Genomic DNA, 24,636 nt, shown 5'->3' with positions numbered 1-24,636 from the left:
TCTTGAGAGAAGCTTGAGAGAAAAGGATGGACAGAACGTGCACGTTTTCTTCGATTCTTGATTGAAGAGGGTTAATAAAATACGCAATGGCAATTTTCGATGGAGAATCCACGATAAATCGATAAATCTATCGAAATTCCAAAGTTACAGGCTGTGGATTGACATTGTTAAGAGGAAGGGAGATTAACGAGGGCTGATAACAAATGGGGTTAGGGTGGCGGGAGTAAAGTTCAAGTCAAGGATGAGAGACGAAGGGAAGGGGAAGCTCGATGGATAGACAGTCGAGTCTTGAGGGTGAGAGGAAGACAAATAGCGGAGGATGCACAAAGGAGGGAAGAAAATGTGAAGGGTGAAAAGAAGGGGGAGTGTGTTTCGAAGTTTGAAAGGGTTACGGAGATCGGACGCGAGAAAGCGAACAAGGAAAGTGGAGAGAGAGAGAGAGAGAGAGAGAGAAGAACAGGAACAGGAGGGGGAGAATGTAAACTCTGGAGAAAAGAGAAAATAGAGAAGAAGAAATGAAGAGGAGAAAAGTGAAAAGGAAAAATGTGGTAAATCCATTTTTTTTTTTTTCTTAAGTTGGAAAGTGAACTGGATATAAGTGAAGACTGCAAGACAAAATATCATGAGTTCATCTTTTTTTTTTTCCTTTTTTAATCTCAGTTGAAGAGGAAGTATTGTAACGAAGAATAATTAGAAGGGTTCAAGGATACGAGATTAAATTAAAATTAATATATAGAAATGGATATTTTGGAAATGTTATAAGAACGTGGGGCGTTTTATATTTTTAGAATACAAATATGAAACGTGTGTTTCTTTTTTTAAATTCCCATAATTTATAATATATTTGCACGTAAAAAACAAAATAAAAGAAAAAATAATAATAAAAATGGAGAATAAATAAATTTTTTCAAATCACGGACAAAATGTACAAAATTGAAAAAAGCAACAGAAACGGATGAATATTCAACACGATAATAACAAGAGAGACCGTATGATTTAGGAATAGAAATGAAAGAATGAAAAATATAGAAATGCAGATCAAGTTTGTATTATAGAGTTGGAAGATCGAAACGACACAAAGGTATGTCACGAATCGAACGACTCGAATCGACACGACATCACGGTGGAACGAAATATAGGCACGATAATAACGTGTACGAAACGAGGCCGACGTCGTGATAGTTGATCGCGTTACACGGATTTTTTACGCCATCGTTGATCGACGCGCCTCATTAATCGGTTTTGTTAATGAACTGATGGCCGAGCACACGCTCAACGATCATTACAGATCGATCGAAGCCTTACGTGTAGAAGGCGATCAAGCGAATTTCCCGATTTACAAATGGCTTTGTACGCTATACGCCGTTAATGTCCCATTTTACTTTCGCCAAGTTTTTACAAGCGAAAATTAATCGAGAGGCGGATAACAAATGGCGAATGTTAAAAATCTGAACTAAAAACTAGTTGTTTTCTTCGCATTTTCTTCGTATTTTTCTCGACGCTTGACCTTTCAGAGAATTAAAATTGACGTTCTCGAATATTATTATTAATGCCATACCTTTGGATATTTAAATATCCTCGTCTCCGTATCGTGAACTGTTGTGAACAAGTTATGAAATTTTTATAATTTTCTTTCGAGGGTCAAAAGTAGAGGTAAATAAATTTTCTTCAGAATTTTTTTCCCACGATGCAAACGTGTAATAAGCGCGTACGTCGATACGATGTTGGATTAACGTGATTTTACGTTCGATCGTATTTTGAATAACGATGAGAGTGGCTGGATCATTTTTTCTTTTTATCGATAATGTTCATCGTGTAAAGAACTCACGTTTCGCTTCTTCTAGTTGTCCATGAGATAAAACTTTCGATTCGAATTAATTTCCTTAACGCGATATCATTTCAACAAAAAACGTAAACTCGCGAGAAAACGGTATTGAAATTTTATCGATGATACAATATTTTGTTATAGTTTATACTCCGTAGCGTAAATTGGAAATAAATATACATATTTTCCATTGTTATTTAACACGTTGCAAAATATTGAACAACACAATACCAAAGTTTTCTAAATTAAGATCGAAAGGGAGTTTATTACGTTTCAGTTATAAGCTTCATTTAAGCTTGTGCTTATATGATAAATATTTAATTAAATATCGATATTTGATGATGTGATATAAACGAGAACCGTTGAAACAAAAACGAGTAAATTATAATTAAATCGACGCAATTATAAAATCTATACTTTCTGTTCGGGATACTTTAAGTTCGACTGATAATTTTATTTATTACATGCGCGATTATCAAAAGGCGAGAGATCGAAAAAAGTATAATCGATCGATCAAAATTTCCAGCAGCATTTTTCAACCCTCCTCACATGGAAACATTAAATTAATATCGAAATATATGAAATAGATATTAAATATTGGTGCGTATGAAATTTCTTTATACGCGATTTCTTCGAAAATATGATTCGCATAAAATTTTTTCAATTAATCAACTGATCTCGTTATTCTATTTATTAAAAAAAATTTTCGAACTCAACTCTTCAAGTTTCTTTAAAACTAATTTTTTTTTTTTTAATGGAAAACAAATATTAAATTATTATTCTCTCCAATGCCTCTTACCATTCCTTTTCTAATTTAAACCGATTACAAGAAAATCTGTCCAATTATTCTAAAAGAAAATTTATTTATTCCCGTCCACTAAATATATCTCAAAACAATTATAATTAAAAAGCTCGATGGTTCACATTATCCTTCCAAAATCGATCTCTGAAAAGAAACGAAATTTCATATGCACCGGCTTAATAAAATAATCCAAAATCAATTCACAACGAAACAACGTAAACAAACGTTAATCATCCATCTCTATTTTAAAAGATTGGCAATCTTCCTGGAATTCGTTAGCGGCGTATCCGCGACTTAAACAACTCTCTCTCTCTCTCTCTCCCCTTCCTTCTTCTAATTGAACTGCATTATTTTCCACAATTCCATCCAGCCACGAATCATCTTTTAATTTCATTTTCAATTTAATTTTGTCGCCTGGAGAAATCGTCTCGTTTCGCTTTGCGTCTGTTTCACATCGGTGTGATAAAAGGGAGACTGCAGAATCGAGTTCACCCCCTCTGTAACGAGCGTCCTCCTCGACGAATTTTTAACGCATTTATCCATCCCTTTCCTTCCCCTATTCACCCTGCCCTAATTCTATGAACACAAGATTCTCATTCTTGTTGCTGAAGGGGAATAAACTTGTTTAAAATATTTTGGAACGATTGTTCGACGCGAATTACGAACCAACCAGGCTTGTTTCGTAACCGATTCGATGACTCTCCTTTCTCAGGGAGGGAAATTAGTGTCGCCTGAAAATATATGGAAACGCAGTCGAAACGTTATTTAGAAAATTGTTGGTTGAATTGGAAACAATTCGAAGCAAGGTGGAACTGCAATGTAAAGAAAACAGAGATACAGGGTGTACTGAAAGTTATACATTAAAATAATTGTTGACGATATTCGACGAAATCTCAATTCGAAAGATGGAGAAGCGAATTATTAAGGGGCGAGGAAGAAAGAATAATTCTAAAATTTTTTAAATAAAAATTGTATTTCGCGGATAGTATTTCCTTACTTTTACTGCACCGTAACTTTTCGTACCCTGTATAGAACTTTGAATAGGACGACTTGTATGCATAAGATACGGTACAACACTATTGTGGATTAAGCGAGTTTCCATGTTAGATGAAGTAGCTTTATCCCCGGTATTAAAACTCGCAGTAAAAATACAATTCCATTATACGAGAATCTTCTTGTTTCGAATCTAATTTATCTTTGCCAAAGATACAAAAAATTCTTTTGGCAAATAACTTGTCGCTATCTCTACTAGGAGAACTAGAAGAGCTATTAGAAATTTCAAAATTTCATGCGAATACACCCTCACCATTGAAGTTTAAAACCAAGAATAAATCGAGGCGATACGTATATTTAAAAATTGACCTCGAGAAGAAAAAGTTCGAGTTCGACAACCTTCAAAGATCGGGAGTGTCGATCACTTCTGAAAATACACCAGAGCCTTATACAGCTATGAAATTCTACGTGGATGATACACTTGACACGATGTATTTTCGAACTTGGACATGTACACACGTGTATATTTATTCTCACTCGTACGTAAGTGAACAGAATCCGACAAGTGCATCATAAATATCGAGCGAACGATACCCTTCGAATTTATCTGCAACTTGGCCGGGGACCGAACTCGGTAAGAGCAACAGCTTCTCGAATGTAACGTCGAACATTCGTTCGACACGATTTGGCAGGCAAATAACTCTGTCGTAAAAATCGATCGTGACTTCGAAATATAAATAATATCCATGGAATTTCATATATTTCTAACTATAACGGGTAACGTGTTTCTCCAACCAAGACATCGAATTAATTCTCCTCTTAAATAAAATTAAACAAAATTGTTAAATACGATAATAAAAAGCTATCTCTCATTTAAAAGAAAAGAATAATTTTGATTAATTGAATAGAAAAATTCCTTCTTCAAAGGAAGCAAACATCGACGCCTCCAATTTTTTATTTAGATAAAATAATCCTCCGCGAAACGTGGCCCAAAAAATCGAAAGCTCCATAAATAATCCAAATCCCCGATATCCATTTTTCACGATTCCCGTACATCCGCGGTCGTGTCGCGATCATCTGACGAGGTTGATGAACGAGTTGAGAGGGGAAAAAGGAAAAAAAGTCTCGTGTATCGATTTCTGCCACGCGTAAACAAGCCGGAAGCGGGCTCGTATCGTTTCCGGTGATCGGAAAACTTGCAAGCTCGGAGGTTACCAACCACCAGGTTTATCTATCACCATGATTTTAAGCATTTAAAACCCGTCGAAAATAGTTCGTTTACAGGAACGACTCGATTTCACAAACTCGTGTTTCTAAATAATTTTGCGAGAGCTGCCACTCACCTACCGACAATTTATAGGCTTCCTCGAAGAGCGAGTCGTTGAGCGGATGTCGATGTCGCATGAAAGATCAGAGAGAGAAATTCCACGGAATTCGAATACTCGAATGACTCAGCTGACTGAATAATTCGGCTTCCTAATTCTCCACGTGATTATCATTTAACCGTTCACGATCAAGTTCACAATCATCTGAAATTGATTGTCGATCAAATTCAAAATTATATCAAAATTTTCAACGGCCATTTCGATAGTTTTCCATTAATAAAATTGCAAGCTTAAAATCTATATAATAAGAAAACGATAAATATATCAAATAACGGATGATATATCCAATTGGGTTTGGAAATCTTTCGGGAAGATATAAAAGTTGAAGTTCGATCTTAAGTAAAAGAATAATCTGAATTACTGACGTATATCTAAAAGAGAGTAGGGGTTCCATTCCCATGGAACGTAGTTAGATCGTTTGTTTCAAGCACGAAATTTGAAGTCGTTCGAAATAAAGCTCTGTAAATAGCGTTCGGTGGTCAGACGGAAATAGAAAATTTGCGAAACGGAATATATGTACGTTACATCGATTCCAACGTTATCCGTATACGCACACATATAGCGAATTTTTATATATCGATGTCACTTTTTCGTATAAGCAATTTTTTATTCGTTTCTTTTTTTTTTTTTTTTATAATGGAATATTCTTTTGGAACCCGTTCTTTGTGATCTTTTTTTCTTGTGGAAATTTCGCTTATCCCTGTGCTTTGATGCGTTATCAATCTTTTTTTCGTGATATTTTTTTCAATTATATATTTTATTACCGTGTAATACATTTTTCTTTGTATTCCATTATCGTTGCAATTCGTTTGGCGTTTTTTATTTACTACTTTCTTTTTTGAGGGATTTTAAAAATTTTTATTGTTTTCGTTTGCTGAAAAAATACTCGCTTTCTAACTAACTAAATCGATATGTTCTGATACGAAAATCTTTTAAAGTTTCAATTTTTATTCTGAAAAGAAGAAAGAAATCTCGTAGAATGATAAAATCCACGAATAATAATTGGAAGTGAAAGAGAATCTCTAGAATGCATCCTGCATATATGGCAGCTTGCGGTTAACATATCCCTTACTAATTTTGGAGAAAGTGACCACACACTAACACGACCACTAATTGACCATACAACAGAGATACCGCATTTAAGCTGCAGGAATAATTAGATAATGCATATAGCAAGCTTTTAAAGCAGAGATTAGAAGAAGATCAAAGTTATTATATATTATTATATCATAATAAATTAATTAAAACATCACCGGTGAAAAAGCGTTGATGGTGGTGGTCACCCATCTTTCACGAGACCTCGACGAGTGACAATGCACCTAAAATAGAACCTATCATCGACCAAATGTTACGCGCCACTTTGACACTCGAGACAGCCGTTCTTCAATAATAATGTCATTTATATTCTCAGACTCGAGACTAATCGCATTTATTTTATTTATGAAAAAAAAAAATGACAATTCATTCCTCCTAAAAATAAATAAAATAACAATCGATCAATGTTATATTTCTAAAGACGGAATATTAGTTCAACTACTCGATGATTTAATTTAGAAATTTCACGATATTATGAGAGAAGCATTATACAAATACGCGTAACTGTGTATTGGTCTCATTGAAGTTTCGGAGTTCAAACGTTAACGTTGGCGTACACTCGTCCAGTATATTTATCGCGGTGAGTATTCAGCAAGTTGTTACGCCCTGTCAAAGTGTATATCGGGATTTGTTGAGACGCGCAGCAAAGTCCAGAAATAAATCAACCACGCGAGATTCGTGATAACCGGTGAGGTCTTTTCTCTGAAAGAAACTCGATTATGATTATATATATATATTTTTTCTCCAATCGATTGGATGATCTTCCTCCACAAATCTTACCCAATAGTTGATTCGATTATCGAATATATCGAATCATAGATAAAATTCAATCATTTGTACAAACCGGTTACAACATTGGTGATGGGAAGTTTATTAAGTAATTTCAAAGCTCTGAATTTTCTCACGTCAAAGCGAAATGAACGAACCTTTTGTTTCGAGGAAACGAGATTTGTTTTGTAATTGCAGGAAGAAAAGGATCTCGAATTGGATAAACGAGAGGTTTTCGTCGGCCGATTGGAAAGCTTGAGGCACGGCGAATGTCACGTTTTGTTGTACAAATCGGGGGTACGAATATAGACAAGTTGGAAACGGTCCATCGGGGAATAAATAACTTTCATTGATTGACAACCGACGTCTTTAGAATTTTAAGCGTTTCTGGCGTCCGAGAGGCGTGAAGTTTACTCCGATTATAATTTTCATCCATCGCTATTGCGAGAACTAGCGAGGTAACAGGAAATTTCAATTTCTGAATGAAACGCCTTTATTAATTTTCCATCCAGGATATATTTAATTGAAAAGATGGAAAGAGAAAATTTTATAAATCATTCGATGATCTTGGAAATAGAAGTTTCAAGAATAGAAATTTCTACTTTGAAAGTCGACATCTGGATACTCTTGCACAATTTTTTCTTTTCTTCTTCTCTTTCTTACAACTAATGATAGAAGCGATTTGACAAGTTGCGAAGTGTAGCTTCTCTTTCACAATTACATAATTTTTCATCAAACGAAAATATACAAGTGTGAGAGTATTTTTTCGAAGCTCTCGAAAGAGATTTTTTAATTTTAGAAGAAACGAATCGAGAAGAATATATTTCCAAATTATTCAATTTTAAAAAAAGTTTTTTCTTTCCCAAGGAATTCAAAAATTATCTCAATACTCTTACAATTCACCAATTATCTGTACATAATTTTCAATGATTTCTCTCTTGAGAAGAATCTTGAAATATCGTAGTATCGTAGGCGAAAGCATGTCGTGCTTTCATCTTCGAGAAAACTTTCTCAATTCGAAAAGGAGGAAGTCATCGACATACGATTGGATGAAGGAACACAGTTAGAGAAACGAGGCGAGCCACTTCGTCACGTCCTCGCGAGGAAAAGTGTGTTGGTCGGTTTTTAAGAAATCGTTTCTCAACTGCGAAATTTCGTCGCAATTTAAACGAGACCGCCAAGATCGAATCTAACATCCTAGGAAAATTCTACGGAGGAAAAGTTTTTCTTAAGCTTTCTGGATCCAAGGTGCGTGAAATTTTTATAGAAACTTCTCGTTACACAAACCTCGAAAATTCTTTGCCAGACACGTTCGTTCGTTAAAAGCTATTTCACAGGAATCTGTTCAACCTGTGCAAGTGACCGCAGTTTTTCTTTCCAGTGGCCGGCCTACATACACCTATGATCTTTGAGCACTTCTTTTTTATCAGATAACGTGTCCCACGGTGTTTTCCAATCCAACGAGATTGCGATCGTCCAATGAGGATTGAAATTTGTCAAGGTTTTGTCGAACAGTAGTGGAACGTTTCGCATTCACCATAAATTTTCTTTGAATTCTTTAAGACAATTTTTTTTTTCTTCTTCTAAATTTATGCATTAATCGCCCCTCTACTTTTTTCTCTTCTTCGTACTCTTCGTAAATCTGATTGAGTTTTTAGTTTTTTTTTATTCAATAGTTATTTGCAAACATTCTTGATCGAATATATGAGAAACCGAGTTGATGATAGTCTAACCGATCGTTCAATTTGAAAAATTAAATAGTAATGCTATATCTTAAGAATTTCTAAAAAAAAAAAAAAAAAAAAGAAATGGAGTAGATTTAGTTAAGTGACTTATATTCTATAAAGAACGAGGTTCTAAAAGAAATTGCATCTACGTAATTCCAAAATTTGAGATAATTTAATTCATCATCTAAAAGTATTCCACATATCGCATTTAACAGGGAGATCGAGAACCGCTGCATTTATGAAAACGAATTCACAGACTCGATTAAATTCAACGAAAATTACGCAAAAAAAAAAAAAAAGCCATCTCAAAAATATCCATCTTAAGAAAATATAACGTATTACCTTGCGTTGCGAGTCGTTATATTTTCATCCAAATAAACGAGCGAAGCGAAGAAGCAGAAACGGATGAAATAACCCGTGAGAAAATAATTGCATCGTATTAAAAATCTTAAGCGCGACCATTTCTATATTCTCGGTTTAAATCGAGACGAATCGATTTCCCTTTCGTTCCTCTTTGAACTTGAGGCATTTGTCGAATATGGGGCAGAGTTCTCCCGGCCACGAGCGTAGGCGCGAGCAAATTCTCATCACGTGGCATAATTGAAGAGGGAAGAGAAGGTGAAAAGAGGTGTGTTTCTAAAGATTTTACTCGAGACACCTCTCAAGGAAAAGGGGGAGAAAATGTTGCTCGCTCGTTTCGTATTCGAGGCTGGCCTCTTCGTTTTATACGTTTTGATGTTTCCATCCTTCATTCAGAGGATAAATCAAATTCGAACGGAAACGTCTCGTATCGCCGGATTCTTCCAATTTTCCGTTGTTTGTTCCCTTTCGTTCGAAACCTCGTCCAAAACCACACCACACTTGCAATCGAAATTTGTTTGCCGTTGAGATCCGCCGTCTTCCTTCCCAGGAATATTCTGTCCAATATTCTTATATTGGCGAGCTTTGTTTACATTTCGATCTCATTTACATAGGAATCTCATTGGAAGAGATCGATTTTTCGAATAATATTCACTCGAGGCGAGAGCATTCGAGATTCGTTTCGAAAAATTACGAAAAATAATTCAATCTATTTTATGATCCTTCCTATCTTAAATCGGTAATTTTTGAAAATTTTTCCATCCCTTTTTCTTAAGTGTACAAATACAAATGTTTGTTCTAGGAAGAATTCAATGGAAATCAAAGATTATAATCATTTGAAAGTTTGAAACATTCTTATCCATATCATTATTACTATTGCAATGATAAAAAAAAAATCTATGCAAATCTGAATATACTATATCATTAAATTTCTAAAATTTCGTAATTCTCCCCTCCTAAAAAAAAACATATAATTAAATTAAATTATATACCGAAATAAATATAATATCGAAATACTCGTTCTAAATCGATCCAGTCGAACATCCAAACCTGTGTGATTACCAATCACCATAATCATTTCGGATAATTATTTCAACTAAGATGGTTGATCGATATGGAAATTTGATTTTGGTAGGGTTTGGCAAATACTTGTCGAAAACCTGTGGAAGGTAACGAGCCAATAACTCAACATCCAAGAGCGCATCGTTCTCTCATAAATTGTAAGGTTCGCGTCTTGAATCTCGGCCTTGTGCACGTGAACGTGACCTCGCCGACACGGCTTATTAAGGCTTGGTAATAAGGTCGTTCCTCAGCCGGGGATACGAAGAAGCGTGCTCAAGACTCTTGGAAATGTTTCTCTTTCGCCGACCAAAGCGAGACGCTCTTTTAACGGGTGAGCGTCTTGGCAGAATGTCGATAGTAGACGTACGAAATACCCATGGAAAAAGTATTTCTCGCGGGATCGAGGGAACGTTACTCGAACGATTCTGATTGACGAAGAGATTAGAGAATTTTGCGAGGAAAATCGAGATGGTAAACCATTACGAAACGTTCTTTCTTTTTTTTTTCTTTTTTCTTTTTTTTTTTCTTTTTTCTTTTTTTTTCTTTTTTTGAGTGATCGTTGGTGGAATTTAATTGTACGAGGATATTTGATTGAAAATTTAGAATGTGTAAGAATCTCGAAAATCGTGAGGATTTTTAATAAATGAAACTATGATGTAAATTTATAATTTATAACATTTGACACTTGGAAGAATCTTGGAAAATGATCGAATTCCGAGTTGTTAAGTTTTCCAATGAATTACGTTCGTAAAAGAAATTGAAAACTAGAAGATCGGCACACAATTGCATTTGATATTATTGTGTAAATTTTTCAAACTGCTTGTTTCCTCTGAATTCGAATCCGTTTAAAAATTTTCAAATACTCGAAAGATTTTCCAGATTTTATAATTAGAACCAAATTTTTATCATACAACGCGTTCTATCTATTATTCCTGACAAGAGTAAAAAAAGGGGAGTAACGCAAAAGGTGAAGGTAAAAGTTTTTCCTTCGAAGAGACAAATTTTTTTGGGCCTGGATGAAAATATCGTCGAATTGGAACGAAAGAACGTTTGAATAGCGAGCACGAAAGCTGAGATATATGCTATTAAAACACGCGTTACCGCAGCAGAATACACGAAACGATAACTAAAATTTATTCAATTTATTCGTTCGATGTATATACTTTTTTTCTCCCCTCTTATTAATTTCCTCTTATTTAAATAGATTTATTTATACGTACAACGTTATATTTATCAAAAATCTCGATTAATTTAACGATTCACGTAACACACGTGAATTACGAGTTACCACACTCTTCTCCCGTTTGTTTATCCACATCGAGAATTTTCTCTCAAAATAAACTATGCGTGTACAAACAAAATTCAAACAATAGAGTGAGAGAGAGCCCTGCATGATAATAGTACCAATTTTATCGGGCTGTAACATCACGGAGAGAACAATCCATCGGTCCAATAAAGAGAAAGACACACAAACACGATGTTACGATCGTTGTAAAACTCGCACTAAACACCGAGTAAATTCTCGATCGAATTTAAATTAACGGAAACGATAATGTGCTCGATGGCCACGTATCTCTGATAACTTGGCTATTGGCTATTGGCTTGGTTATTCGTCTACGAACGGTAAGAGGAAGTAATAATAAGAGAGAGAGAGAGAGAGAAATTATAATCTATACGGTTTTTAGACAACGAGAATTTGCGCAGTTCTCTCCGATAATATGGCATGCAAAAAGGTAAGCAACGATAAATTTTACGAGCTCGTTCGAAAATCATCTCGCAGATGCGCGGATTGTAAAACCGCCGGAAATGGACATCGCTATGTCATATTTCCGCGAAATCATCAGAAATTGTGCACCGATCTTTACCGTTTTATTGGGCTAAGATTTTTTTGAATCGACTCAAAAATAAATTCGAATAAATGTACCAATTGTAATTTTCAGGAATTTCGAAATCAACTCGAGACTCGAACTCAAAAAACTTTTTCAATGATATCGATCGTTCAAAGTTTCTATATTACCGAATTTATATTATTTCAAGATTCGAAATTTTTATTCCATATCGATTTTCCGTCGATATTATATTTCGCGGATATAGATTTTCGAATTCAATCGAATTCGTTGTCGTCCTCTGAAATTCTGAAGTTTATATTTCGAGAGCTTAGAATTCCTTTCGAAATTTTCAATCCCCGCAACATTAGATCTTTGAAATTATAAAGATGCAATGAATTCGTATCGTTCATTTAGAAATTTTTAATCCTCCGCAACGTCGATCCCCAAAATTATATAAATTTTAGAACACCTTTCGAAATCTTCAAAATTTCGAACCAATCAAATCTTTAATCAAGCGACATCGATTCTCTGGAATTGTGGGATAGGAATGACGTTTCATAATTTTCTTTATTACTTGGAAATTTTCAAAGGATTCATTCCTTCGTGAAATTCAATCGTGACATCGAAGATTCCGATGAACTTGAACTCGAACGATCCTCCATATATGCCTCGAATTCCCCGAGAAATTTTAAATCCATCGATCTCGCGTATTATCCACTTTTACCTCCAAGGCCTCCCCTGCCGGAGGCAGCGTTCGTTTATTTATAATTTCCTCAACTCTCTCTCTCTCTCTCTCTCTCTCTCGATGCAACATCTCGAGACAACTTCTCGCCAATATTTCTCGCCACTTTAATCCTTCGCGGGCTATTTCGATCCGGTACGTATTCCCTCCGAAACGACACGGATATTTCTGCCTTTCGTTCGTCACTCTAACGTTAATTCCCTTTGCCACGATTCTTGCAGCGTTGTGAAATCATCGTGGATCGACCACGACACGTCTATCGAGTTCCACGTCTGTTCCACGATTGGATTTAAAACCAAAACACGTACGTATATACGCGTATATACACATATTTAATAACAAACGCTCGGCGCGTTTACTTTTAAAAGGACAAAGGAAAATTGCGCGAAATGGGTAATCCTCTTCGAACTCTGTTTATTTATCGATTTATCGCGCGTTCGTAATTGGATTTAATTAAATGATAACGTTCACTGGGCGAATCTAATTCAAATTACTTTAACGAGTGTCGCTCATTAATTATCGCGATATCGGTGAATATTAAACGAGCATCGACTTAGCTTTCCACGATATGGTTTTCGAACAACGGGCCATTAAACTACTTTCGATAATAAGTGGAGTTAACTAAGAGCTATTAAGCGCTTGTGTGTTATCGATGAAACGGGTGGAAACGTCGATATTGTTTCGATCTCCGTTTTTTTTCTTTCGTCGCCAGTTTTCGTCGAAGAGAATCGAGATTCGAAGTCGGAAATATAATTTAAAAAAAGAGGGGAGAGGGGGGAAATATAGGAGAAATGAAAAATGTCATCACTTTGAGATCAATCGAAACGATCATGATAGCTGCATTCACGATAGCTCTCCATTCGAAAGCTAGAACTGAAACTTCCGATATCGTTTCAATATTCGATAAATTCGATTTCTGTTCCGTCACGAGTCTGTCAAAATACTGTCAAAATTCCGTTTTGCCATAAGTGATACCATCTCGAATAATTGACGGCAGCCGATCGAGATGGATTCAAAAACGATCGGTTCAAAGACAAAATTGAAAAAAGGAAAATATAAAAAAAAAAAAAAATGAAATGTCGTTATTTCGAAGTTAACGAAAAAAATAATTGAAATCATTATCAACTGTTTCGCCTGAAATTTCCAAAACGATTTTTTCACTTCGCAATTTTCCGCAATTTTCCTTCAAAATGCCGAACCAATTAATCTGTTAACGGATTGACTAATGGATAATGTAATCGTAAGGGCAGGTCCAGACAAGGGTAAACACCTGTCTCACGTAGCCCTTCCCTGTGTGTTGCGTCGAGCGGAAACGTCAATTTCGATGAAAGACAGTTCGATATTTCAAGGCGTAGCTTGTTACGCAAATCTAATCGAGGAAAATATTCTCCTTAAAAAACCATCGTGGAACAATTCCAAATTGAATACGATTATATCCTCCTCTTTAATCGAACAAGACAAGGAAAAAATTTGTGAGAAACCAAACTAAGACCGAGACTAAGCTGATTACTTCCACAGGAAAATCGAGTTAATGAAAGCTTTTTAAGAAAAGCGAAATGGAAAAAAAAAAGGAGAAGCAGCAACCGAGAGATCATAGAATAACGAAAATATAGGGGGAAAAATCTGTAGAAAAAACGATTCTCTAAATATTTCTATTTCGCTTTTATCCAATCTCGATGTGTCCCAAAACACGAGAATTCATCGATAACACTAAAAAAAAAAACTAAAAGCAATCGAAGATGGAAATTTGCAACCGCCTCCGGCTTGAAAGGGGAGGAAGAACGACTTCTATGGGATAACGGGATACAAAAGAAAGATGAATTGCTCAAGGAATGCAAATTCTTTCTTGTTATCGATCACGGGTTCCAGTGTTTCGTTTTATAAGGGAGAAAAATCCATTGGGATGGAAGAATTCATTTTTTGATAGCAACGAAATCTATCACGATTTAAACAGGCAAGATGATCGAACGAGAGAGAAAAAGATGTATTCCTCGTTACCTTTTTCTTTTTATCCTTTTTCACACGATAATTGTCCGTTCTGTGACTTTATGTCGTATTTTTTATTTTTATCTACACATTTTCTATGCGTTCCGCAAATTTTCAAGGGGATAAATTCTATTTAAAAACTATTCGTTTTGCCTCGAATGCACGAAAACTCGTAACGGCAGGTCACGGTAATAATTGATAAACGAATATAACGGATACCGATATATCAAGCTCGTTACGAATTTATATTTTCCAGGATGTATTAATAATTAATTGGTGAGTATCGATGGCGAGGAGAATTGCTACAATTTTACAGAGAAGAATGTAATCGAGAATGATTTTTATATTAAGATTTATAACGGAACGATTTAATTGGAAACGTATTTCCTGGACGCTTTGTTGCGAAAATCCGTATGCAAATAAATGGTAAAATAAATACACGGGCGGAGTTACGCGTTTCGTGTATTTTTCAGAATGAATCGATTCGACCACGATTAACAAGAAAATGATAAAATTGAGATACGAATAAAAACAATACGATTCTCGTTTCCTTTCCCTTTCGAAAAATGCGAAAAATTTCGAGATAATATTAACGAGAAATTTGTAGATCGTGTATTTTAAAAAGAAAAAAATTTCGTCGTACGAATGTACGAATGTTTTGTGTCGTTTTGGATCGCGCGTGAAACGCATCAACTGCGATCTCCTTTAGAACGTGGAATCTCGATCAATAATTCATTTTGCATCTAATTTGCAAATTAATAGGTTTCACCGTAGCGTGGCCATTAGAACGATCGATACCATGGAATGATTTACGCGATGAAAATCGTAGGCGAACATAACGGCCCGTGAAATATTCATTTTGTCGCGCGAACACTCTCCTTCCTTTCTTATTTCAACCCCTGCCTTCGTTGAGTTCTCTCGATTCTCCCTTGGAAACGAATCGAAATCATATAAAATGATTATTAATGAAAAAAAAAGAAAAAAAAAGAAAAGAAATATATTCGAATACACGATTGCTCGAAATTCGCGACGAGGGGCGAAGAGTTAAAAATTAGAAAAATTCGAAATTTCTTCTTCGTTGTGGGAAGGATTCGTTACGTTGGAAGAAAGGGGTAAAAAAAGTATTTATGTAATTAGAATAGCTCGTTAACATTGCACGATTTATTTGCGCGTCTTCTTCACCGACCTTTGGAAAACTTATTAAATTAATTTCATTACGACTAACCTCGTTCTCCCTGTACGAAGCTTCGCTCGATTTACATGCTCTGCTTTAAACTAGGAATCCATTACGGCTCTCTATCTTTCTCGCTCTCTCCACCGTGCTCCACCTGTTTCCATCCTTTTCCTTGCGTTTGCTTATTTCCGCGTACCTAAATTCTACGAGTATTCACGTCAAAAATAATCGCTCCAAAGATTCATGATACCGCAAGGAACTAATTTGTCGGGATTTCGGGGCTGGATGGAATAAAATTTTTGCATACTTCAAAAATGGGGGGTTAAGGTTTAAGGGAATTACGACTCGATGCGATGATTTTTCAAGAAATTTCAATATTTCTTGAATAATCTTGATGAAACGAAGAATTTTAATTCGAAAATATACATATATATACATACACGGCCGAAAATTTAATTTTCATTTTCTCCGGCGACATTATCATCCGATTTCAGTTAAAATCCTCTTTAAAATCCTTTCAGCTCGATCTTTGATTACGCTTTCTCCTTTGAACGATGAAAAGATTGAAAAGATTCTTTGGAAATTGCGAAAATTTCCCCCCAAAAAGGGGGTGTAGTTAGATCTTGTAGAAAATGACAGGAATTTAGGATTTTCTTTTTTATATTGGCTTGAAAGTAACTGCGGAAATATTCTTCTGATGAGAATCAGACTTGCCAATGATTTTTCCTAAATTTTTTGATCCTTCCAAGGGTAGAACTGTTAGCGCAATGCCTACCTCGTGTTACGTTAATATTTCACGGCGGGCCGTGCCCGATAATATCCCCGATTAATCACCCTCGAGTCGTAAATTTCGCTTGCGATTAACGCTTCGAATGTTCATTAAAATGCTTTGGTATTCCTTTCGAGGTGCGAAACTCGCGTTAAAAAAAAAAAAAAAAAAAAAAAAAGAAAACGTAGCGTAAAACGAAACGTTAATGTAGAAAGCAAACGTTAATCAACAGGATTTAATGAAACGACAACAAATACGGTTATTTAATATACGCAGTATATATGGACGTGTAACACGTATCACCGTAAATTACATTGTTCCCTTGGATGAAATTAACGTTGATACAATAACAAAGTGGAAACGATAATTGAGTAGCCAGTAATCATATTTTCTTTCCACTCTGAAATATCGTGTTTCGCGAGATAAGTTTACACGGGAAATTACGAATAACGATTATCGAGTGGATAACTGAATTGTTTGCTTGAAAAAAAAAAAAAAGAAAAAGAAAAATTTATCTCGTTCGAGAGCTTTTTAACTATTCGCAAACTACTCTGAAAGATTGGCATCGATCACTTTATACCTCGTTAGAACTCTCAAGGGATAAAAATTCTCAGATAGCCCCGAAATCTTATTCATTGTTCGATCAGAATGGAAAATGTAATACGAGAAAATATTATTTCGCGTAAATTTTTGTGTCAAAAGTTCTCTAGACCTTTCACGAAGATACTCTAAGATACTCTAAATTCGAAATGTAAATCGACAGCGATTAAACTCAAAAATATTTCGACAGAAGAAATGTACAAATTTCAGAATCGGATTTTAAAGATTTTCAAAATTTCTTGGATAAAAAGGTTTTGATCCGCGTCGTTTCGATTCATCTCGTCCAAAAGTGAAAACACGTATTCTCCAAACATCAAAGATATATTTCAAAGATCGCGCTCTCTATAATAAACCTACATAATAATTTCTCGTGAGCTCGACGAACGAATTCAAAGAACGAACGTCTATCCGCCGTCTGTTCGCTCCTGTTCCTAGCCATTCCCTATCTTCAGGAGGCCGAAATGCGAAACAACAGACAGACACTGCACACTCACCAAGTCGGTATACCGTTCCTCTTCGAGGATAAGTCGAGAAACACTTTGAACTTTCTTCCGGAGTCGCGACGCCTTTCGCCTCTCCTTCCATCCCTTCGGATATCCATCTCCCTCTCCTTTCCGCCTCACTTTCCTCTCCGCGCCTCGAAAGCCCTCCACGATACCCGAGACCTTCTGCATCGAGCAAAAAAACCGTACCTTCCGGTGCTGCGTCCGGGATAAAAATAAGTCGTGCCTCTTTCACTCTTGCACGCTCTCTGTGCAACCCTTTCTCCCGCTCCTCCCCCTCCAACTCTGAAGAAATTCAATTTGTCCCGAGAGAAGAGATGGTTCACAAAAGAGTCGATCTCTTTCCCTTCACCTCTTTGTATTCCTTTTTTCTTTCTTTTTTTTTTTTTTTCATCCCTTTTTTTCTTAGACTCGAGCTGCCTAAGAAGATAAGAAGAGGGGATTGAAAGTCAATCGGTGGTCGAACGGATGGGTCCGTGGATTTTTTTTTCAATTTTCCATCGAGAGGAGCAAAAATCGGCGGGTGAAATCGACTTGATCTTCGACAGTCGATCTTCGATGTGCAACGTCCGTTCCGGCCTAGGTTTTCACGCGAACGATCAAATGGGGATGGAATCGCTATTATCTTTCAAACGGAAACGCGATGTTTTGGTTTCGTATCGATTTCGATATATTCGATGATATATCGGATGGATTTCTTACGGCGCCGTTCTTCTATCGTCGATTTGCCCAATTGTTTTCTCGGTAATTTCGTTCGATGCTTGGAGTATTTTACGAGTGGTGGAATTTCACGAGTCGTTGAATCCGTTGAATTCGAAATCCATCTTCTTTGTCGTGTTACTTTAGATCCTGATCACGATTCCGCTTGTATATTTTCTATTTGACAAAACATCGCGCAAGTTATGCATCTTTCTCGTAATATAAATAGAGTTCCATAGATCTTGCTTGTTTTTATTATTTACACGGTAGAACATAAAAAAGTAACTTTCATCTGCCTTCTATTCCTCTGAGAAATCGATTTATTCACTGTGCGAATATCTCTCGTACGATCATTGTAATTCTCATGTTAAAATATTTGTAATTTCAACTGCTACGAATGATTTCTTAAAAAAGAAAAATAAAACAATTTCATCCTATTTCAAGGATATGAATACATTTGAAAGTAAAATTTTCACTTTTCAAGATAGTAGTTTTTCCTTGCGAAAAAATGCAACTTCTTTGAGAGTCTTATTCTCGAATACATTCATACTCTAAGACAACGGCTGATGGTAAAGCTCTTGGTAAAGAAGTTGTAACAATTAAATTACGAAGTTTTTTTCACATCCACTTTACACGTCGCCTCTCTTTCTCGTAGATTATTATCTACGATCTGAGAGGTGATGAGATGTTGCTCAATGAAGAGCAGATTAATTAAGAGGGTACGAATAACTTTTTCGATCGAAAGTTTAATTACTCGACGTTCAACGATATAAATATGATAATAATGCAAAGCATCTCGATAATCCGATTTAAACGTTGTACGAGATATGTTTTTATTTTTCTATCGTCTTTTCAATTATGCTTCTCTTGTAGGATCACGTTGAAATTGTCAATCGGCGTTTATAAATTGATTTTTACTCGATTTAAATGCATACAACATATTTGCATACTACCTTACTTTTCATTATCAGATTCTTGCTCCATCGTGAGCTCTTTAATCAAAACTTTCATCCTAATAAATACACTCTACACGCAACATCTTTTTGTAATTTAAATTTCAAACTTTCAGACCAGACACAGAATTCCACATTCTTTGCGTGGAAAACACTGATTTTAATTTTTAAAAATAGCGCAATATGAATATAATCTTTAAAATGTTTCTCGAGAAACAGTTTTGTACCCGTACCATTTCGCATAAGATAACTTTCACAGCAAATACACGCGAGAAACTCATCAATCATCGGATTCGAATCCGATATATTCTCTGTCTGTCGGGTTGCATGAAAAATATCATGCAGCAGGCTCAAGATCGTTCCACGTGACAAATCATTGCATCCGTTTCCGAAATACGAAATCGGATAGAAATCTCTCTTCTCTAATGCGCTCTATTATCTCACCCGATTCGATTTTTCTTTCGAATCATTAATATCTTTTTGGCATATTTGTAAGATAAACTTACACTTCGATCCTATTATTCGTGTATCTACTAACACTGTATTGGCAAAAAATTCTTTGAATTATTTTGTTTTTCATAACCTCTTTCTAATTTTCTTATTAATTCTAAATTAATAAATTCGAAAAAGTCAGTAATTTTAACTCGATGCATCTTCGACAAAAGAAGACTTTTTCTATTGGATAATCTAATTTTTGAGTATTTGAGATTTTATAACACCTATTAAGGAATATCTATAACACTTTTGATTCGTACTGTATAATCATATAACCGAATGATCGATAGAAACAGCAACGGCAGAAATATACGACCGCTTTTTCGAAAGTACTTCAAATTTTCCTGCTCGATATGCAATAAATTCTTCTTCTCTCACAGTTCGACCAGTAAATTATAAAACATGGTTTTCCTCGCACGAGTGGTAGTTCGCCGATAAACCATACCGATATTACGCAACGAGATTACCAACAACATCGAGCTAATGTTCGCTCTACTATCGTTTCATTCCTTTCAATGAATTTTATTTATCCCTGTTTAGCCGTCTATTTTTGCCAATTATTAATATCCAAGCAATCCTACGCCGGTACATTTTTCAAAATTAGTTCCGTTATATTTTTAGTTCCAGATCTATATATATGATATTACAACCATATTGCGATTAACATAGCATAGCAGTTGCAATGTGCTTTCGCTTCTTTTCAAAAGATAAACAGAGCTTTCAACGTACGAGGAGGGCATGTTAACAGCATCATTATTTCACCCACGATCCACCTCGAAAACGTGGAAACACCGAATCGTGTTTACAGAGCATTCAATTTTTGAAAGCTTTAAACGTTGAGTTGGTAAAAAAAAGGGGAAAAAAAGATAAGAAGCGTAGACGCATGCGAAATTTACGTATAATTGATAATAAAAAAAAAAGAAATAAGAAAAATATCATACGTAATTTAGGTGGATTTACGTATTAAAAAGACAAAAATAGAATAAAGAAAATGAAAAATATATGCGTGTGAAATTTGCGTGCAGTCTTGGATGAATTGCGAAATGAATTTCAATTAAAAATAAAAACTGTAAGAGAAATACTAATAGAAATCAACCGAAAAGAAAAAAGATCTTTCTCCGTTTTCTTTAAAAAATTTCTTTAAACGAAAAGTTTAAACGGAAATTATTAAGATCGTTTCAATAACAATTTTGTCGTGAAAGAACATATTAATTTACGAATCTTTCTTTTTTTTTTACCACGCTTATATTAGAAACGATCTCTCTTGCGGAAATTTGAGCAACGGATGAATCGAACTTTTTAAAGTTTGATCAATTCTTACAGGATCCTTTGTAAAGCGAGGAAAAAGAGGAAGGACAACTTGGAAAAGAGGAACAATGAACGGGAGAAATAACAAAAGATTGAAGATTCTATGCCCGAACGAACGAAATTCCCATGATACAGAAGAAACTTCGTTATTCCCATTACCCTTTCTTTATTAAATATTATTAGTGTACTTAATTAGATTGCTTTACACAGGGACCAACTTACTCTTGGAAAATAATTTTCGCGAAAATTTCGTTTCGAAGTTACTTATATTTTCCGCATATCAACAACGAGTTTAATTATTCCGTTTAAATTGTAATCTTAAATCAAGATTTTTTTTTTAGACCGAAAAGTTAGACAGTATTATATTCAAATTAAACGTTATTACTACTTGCGAATCATGATTCATTGTTTGTCAATTCTTTGTTTCTATTCGACAACTCTTTTTTTATATAAAGATATATCTCCCTCCTCGAGAATGAAATTCCTTGGGGGATTGAAAAGAATTCTACATCCTACCATTATCGTGAAAAAATCTATTCTATTCGCTTTATCATTATCACGTCTCTCTTTTAGAGGCCTATAATCCATCGAATAAAAAGTTCTTTCGTTTCATCGATATATCTTCCTCTCAAGCTTGTTACGATCACATAAAAGTTGCTCTATGCTGAATTACGCCTCGTCCTCCATTATATCGTTTCTGTTCCTTACTATGTTAGTTCTACATCGATAAATTGCTTCCAGAACGGAGAAATTACTTTTAATCTATCCATCCTTATACCCGTGCTTTTTTACACCCCTGTATATCCGTAATATAATAATAGTGTTTCTGATTTTTATATTTTTTGTAAAAAAATAAAATGAAACACAAGTTCCATTTATTCTTTCACAAACGAAACATTATCTTTGAATCTTTACACGAAACTAGAGAACAATTTCACACCTTTTTCATGGAAAATAACAAGGAACGCGAAAGAATTTCCGTGAATTTTAATCTTTTCCTTTGGCTAATCTTGTTAAACGAACGTTAACTATTCCCTTCTTTTCACCGTCTTTTCTTCGCTGTTCTCTTTACCACGTTATCATCGCGGTCGTATAAGCAGATAAATTATACGCAACCGGCGCTATTTTCACCCTTTGCAACGATGCCGCAAGAAGAAAGACACGTAGCGTGTTGCATACGCGGTGCACATGGTTTATCTATTCGTGGCTCCTGTTAATAAACTCTAACTCTTTTCTCGACCACTATTACGGCACGTTAACCCGGAAACAGTCGTTAAATTCCATCCAACTTAAAAATTTCTAATTAATTTACGAAACAAACGTGTACATATTGGAATTGGATGCATACGTTCAATTTATAGATTAATTAATAAAGTTACAAATATAAATTTTCAGATATAAAATATATCTATTACTACTAATTTTTGTTTCAATAAATATTTATCTAGTTAGAAAAAAAAAATGAAAGAAAATCGCTTAATAGATCTTATTAATTTACAAACATTAATCCACGTTGAAAAAAAAATATTATCCTTCATAGATTCCTATATAATTATTCGTTTCGTTCAAACATATTGATTCGTTAAGTGATTTTTATCATACTTTCTATCTTCCAGCGACAAATTATCGTGTCAGATATCGCATTTTGTTTTTGCCAAGCATTTCTTACTATTCTCACGCATAATTAAATGGAACAATTTACGAGTAGAATTAAAGAGAAGCGGTACACGCCTACATACGAAGTTTATATATACTTGCGAAATAATTTACAATATGGATGTACTATGCAATGAATAAATAAATAATCTAACATAAGTGCATTATAAAGCTTGTGGTTTATAGACGTGTAGAAACAATATTCAATGTGATCGATGATTATTGTATTATTAAATGTTCTATGATTCACTAATATATCAACGAATCTAAAGGTTACTTCGAAATTCAAAACAAAACATGCTTCCACTCCGTTTCGTGGAAACAATACTAAACTGCTAATATTTGTGTATTCATAACAAACATGAATATGCGACGATATTAAGAATAAGATATACATAACATTAGATAAGACGTAATTTACTATGATTACGAATTTAAACAAGGACGCGCGAACTAGCCATAACCTAAAGAAAAAAAGCGTATACGTTCGTAACTGAAACTTTCCGTAGCAATCGTTCGTACTTTTCATCGATCAGTTTAGCCAATTAAAACAATAAGAGCGTGACGTGGTATCGAACGCATCGAAATCGCATATATAACAAGATACGTTACACATGCGAAGAGTACGGAAATTAATCTTCGCGCAAAGTATAACGTATTTCAAACATGTCACGAGACGACGATAAAACGAAGGATCGACGGTCGAAGTATGCGCGAGACGCCACTAGGGGGGAGGGGGAACGGTTAACAGAATAGGCGGGCAAGGGGTACCAACACATCGCGGCGAATCGAATACCCGTCGAATTTTTAACCGACACAGTTTATTTTTCTGGGCGAAGATTCTCGCGTGCCAACATCGTCGTCGGCGTACATTGAACTCACTTACCTCAGCGTCCCTCTGCCATCGAGTCAATTGCCAGCCACGTTCATCGGTCCGTGGAACGGCGTTTCTTCTGATGCATGTCCGCTCCGTTTTCACTATGATCAAATCCGCGCCGTGGACGATTCCTTTAGCACACTATCGTTGTCACGCCGGTCCTCGATTAAAACACGCGGCAAAACCAAGTCGATTACGAATACGCGTCGTTCTCACATGAAAAAAAAATAAAGAAATCACAACACTGTTCGCCGGCTTTTCACTGGATCCCGTACATCCATCGAATGACTCCCTCCACGCCGCAGTGTTGCACGGGAACAACGACAAATTTGGCGCGAGAATTAAAATCACGCAGTGAGTGAATCACGAAGAAAACACCGATCAGAGAAAGAGAAACGAACGGAGGAGGGAGAAAACGAGAGAAGGGCGCGTGTAGTAAAGCACCAGCCGGCCGACAGGACACACCACGACAGACTGAAAATGAGGGTAGAAAACGTGGTTGCCTTCGCGACGCCCTCGTGCGTAGTCGGCCGGCATCGGCACGTTTCGCGTACCACTGTCTCGCTCAGCGTTCAGGGCCGTCGCACTCGCTGTCGGCGCCATTCGGGTCACGTGGTCGTATGAGGGGTGAACGACGCGACTTTCTCTCTCTCGCTTCGATGTTTGCCAGCCGTTTCTACTTGTTTTACTTCACGATAAAAAAGGATAGTCAAAAGAGACGAATGACTGCAAAATATTGCTTACCAGCGAAGAATTATGTGAATATATATATAGCTACTTTATATTCTTACGAACATATTCTTTCTAACCTAATGTACGATATATATAAAAGGATATCATTGTACAAAGTATCGAGTTTTGATTTCGCGCGATTTTAATGAAAACATTATAATATTATAAGCTTGATATTTTGTTTTGAATTAAGAAGTGTATAAAATAGTGAAAATATTGTGCAGCAATACTTCAAACGTACAATTATTATCACAAGAATGAGGTTAAGTATATTATTAAATGACAATTGCCTATCG

General features: G+C 35.5%; 1 protein-coding gene across 1 annotated transcript in view; it reads right to left on the bottom strand.

Annotated features, from left to right (window-relative positions):
• The window catches only part of LOC122717854 (small conductance calcium-activated potassium channel protein), a 222,800-nt gene extending 198,948 nt beyond the window's left edge, over positions 1–23,852 (bottom strand). The window contains exon 1 of the mRNA XM_043942301.1: positions 23,618–23,852. The gene's annotated coding sequence lies outside the window, so the exon portion shown is untranslated. The remainder of the gene's footprint in view (positions 1–23,617) is intronic.
• Between the last annotated feature and the right edge of the window lie 784 nt (positions 23,853–24,636).

The sequence above is a fragment of the Apis laboriosa genome, unplaced genomic scaffold (genome assembly GCF_014066325.1).
Source record: "Apis laboriosa isolate Shangri-la unplaced genomic scaffold, ASM1406632v1 scaffold5_cov152, whole genome shotgun sequence".
NCBI classification, from domain to species: domain Eukaryota; kingdom Metazoa; phylum Arthropoda; class Insecta; order Hymenoptera; family Apidae; genus Apis; species Apis laboriosa.
Note: the sequence above shows the minus strand (reverse complement) of the source record. Positions and strands in the feature narration are given on the sequence as shown.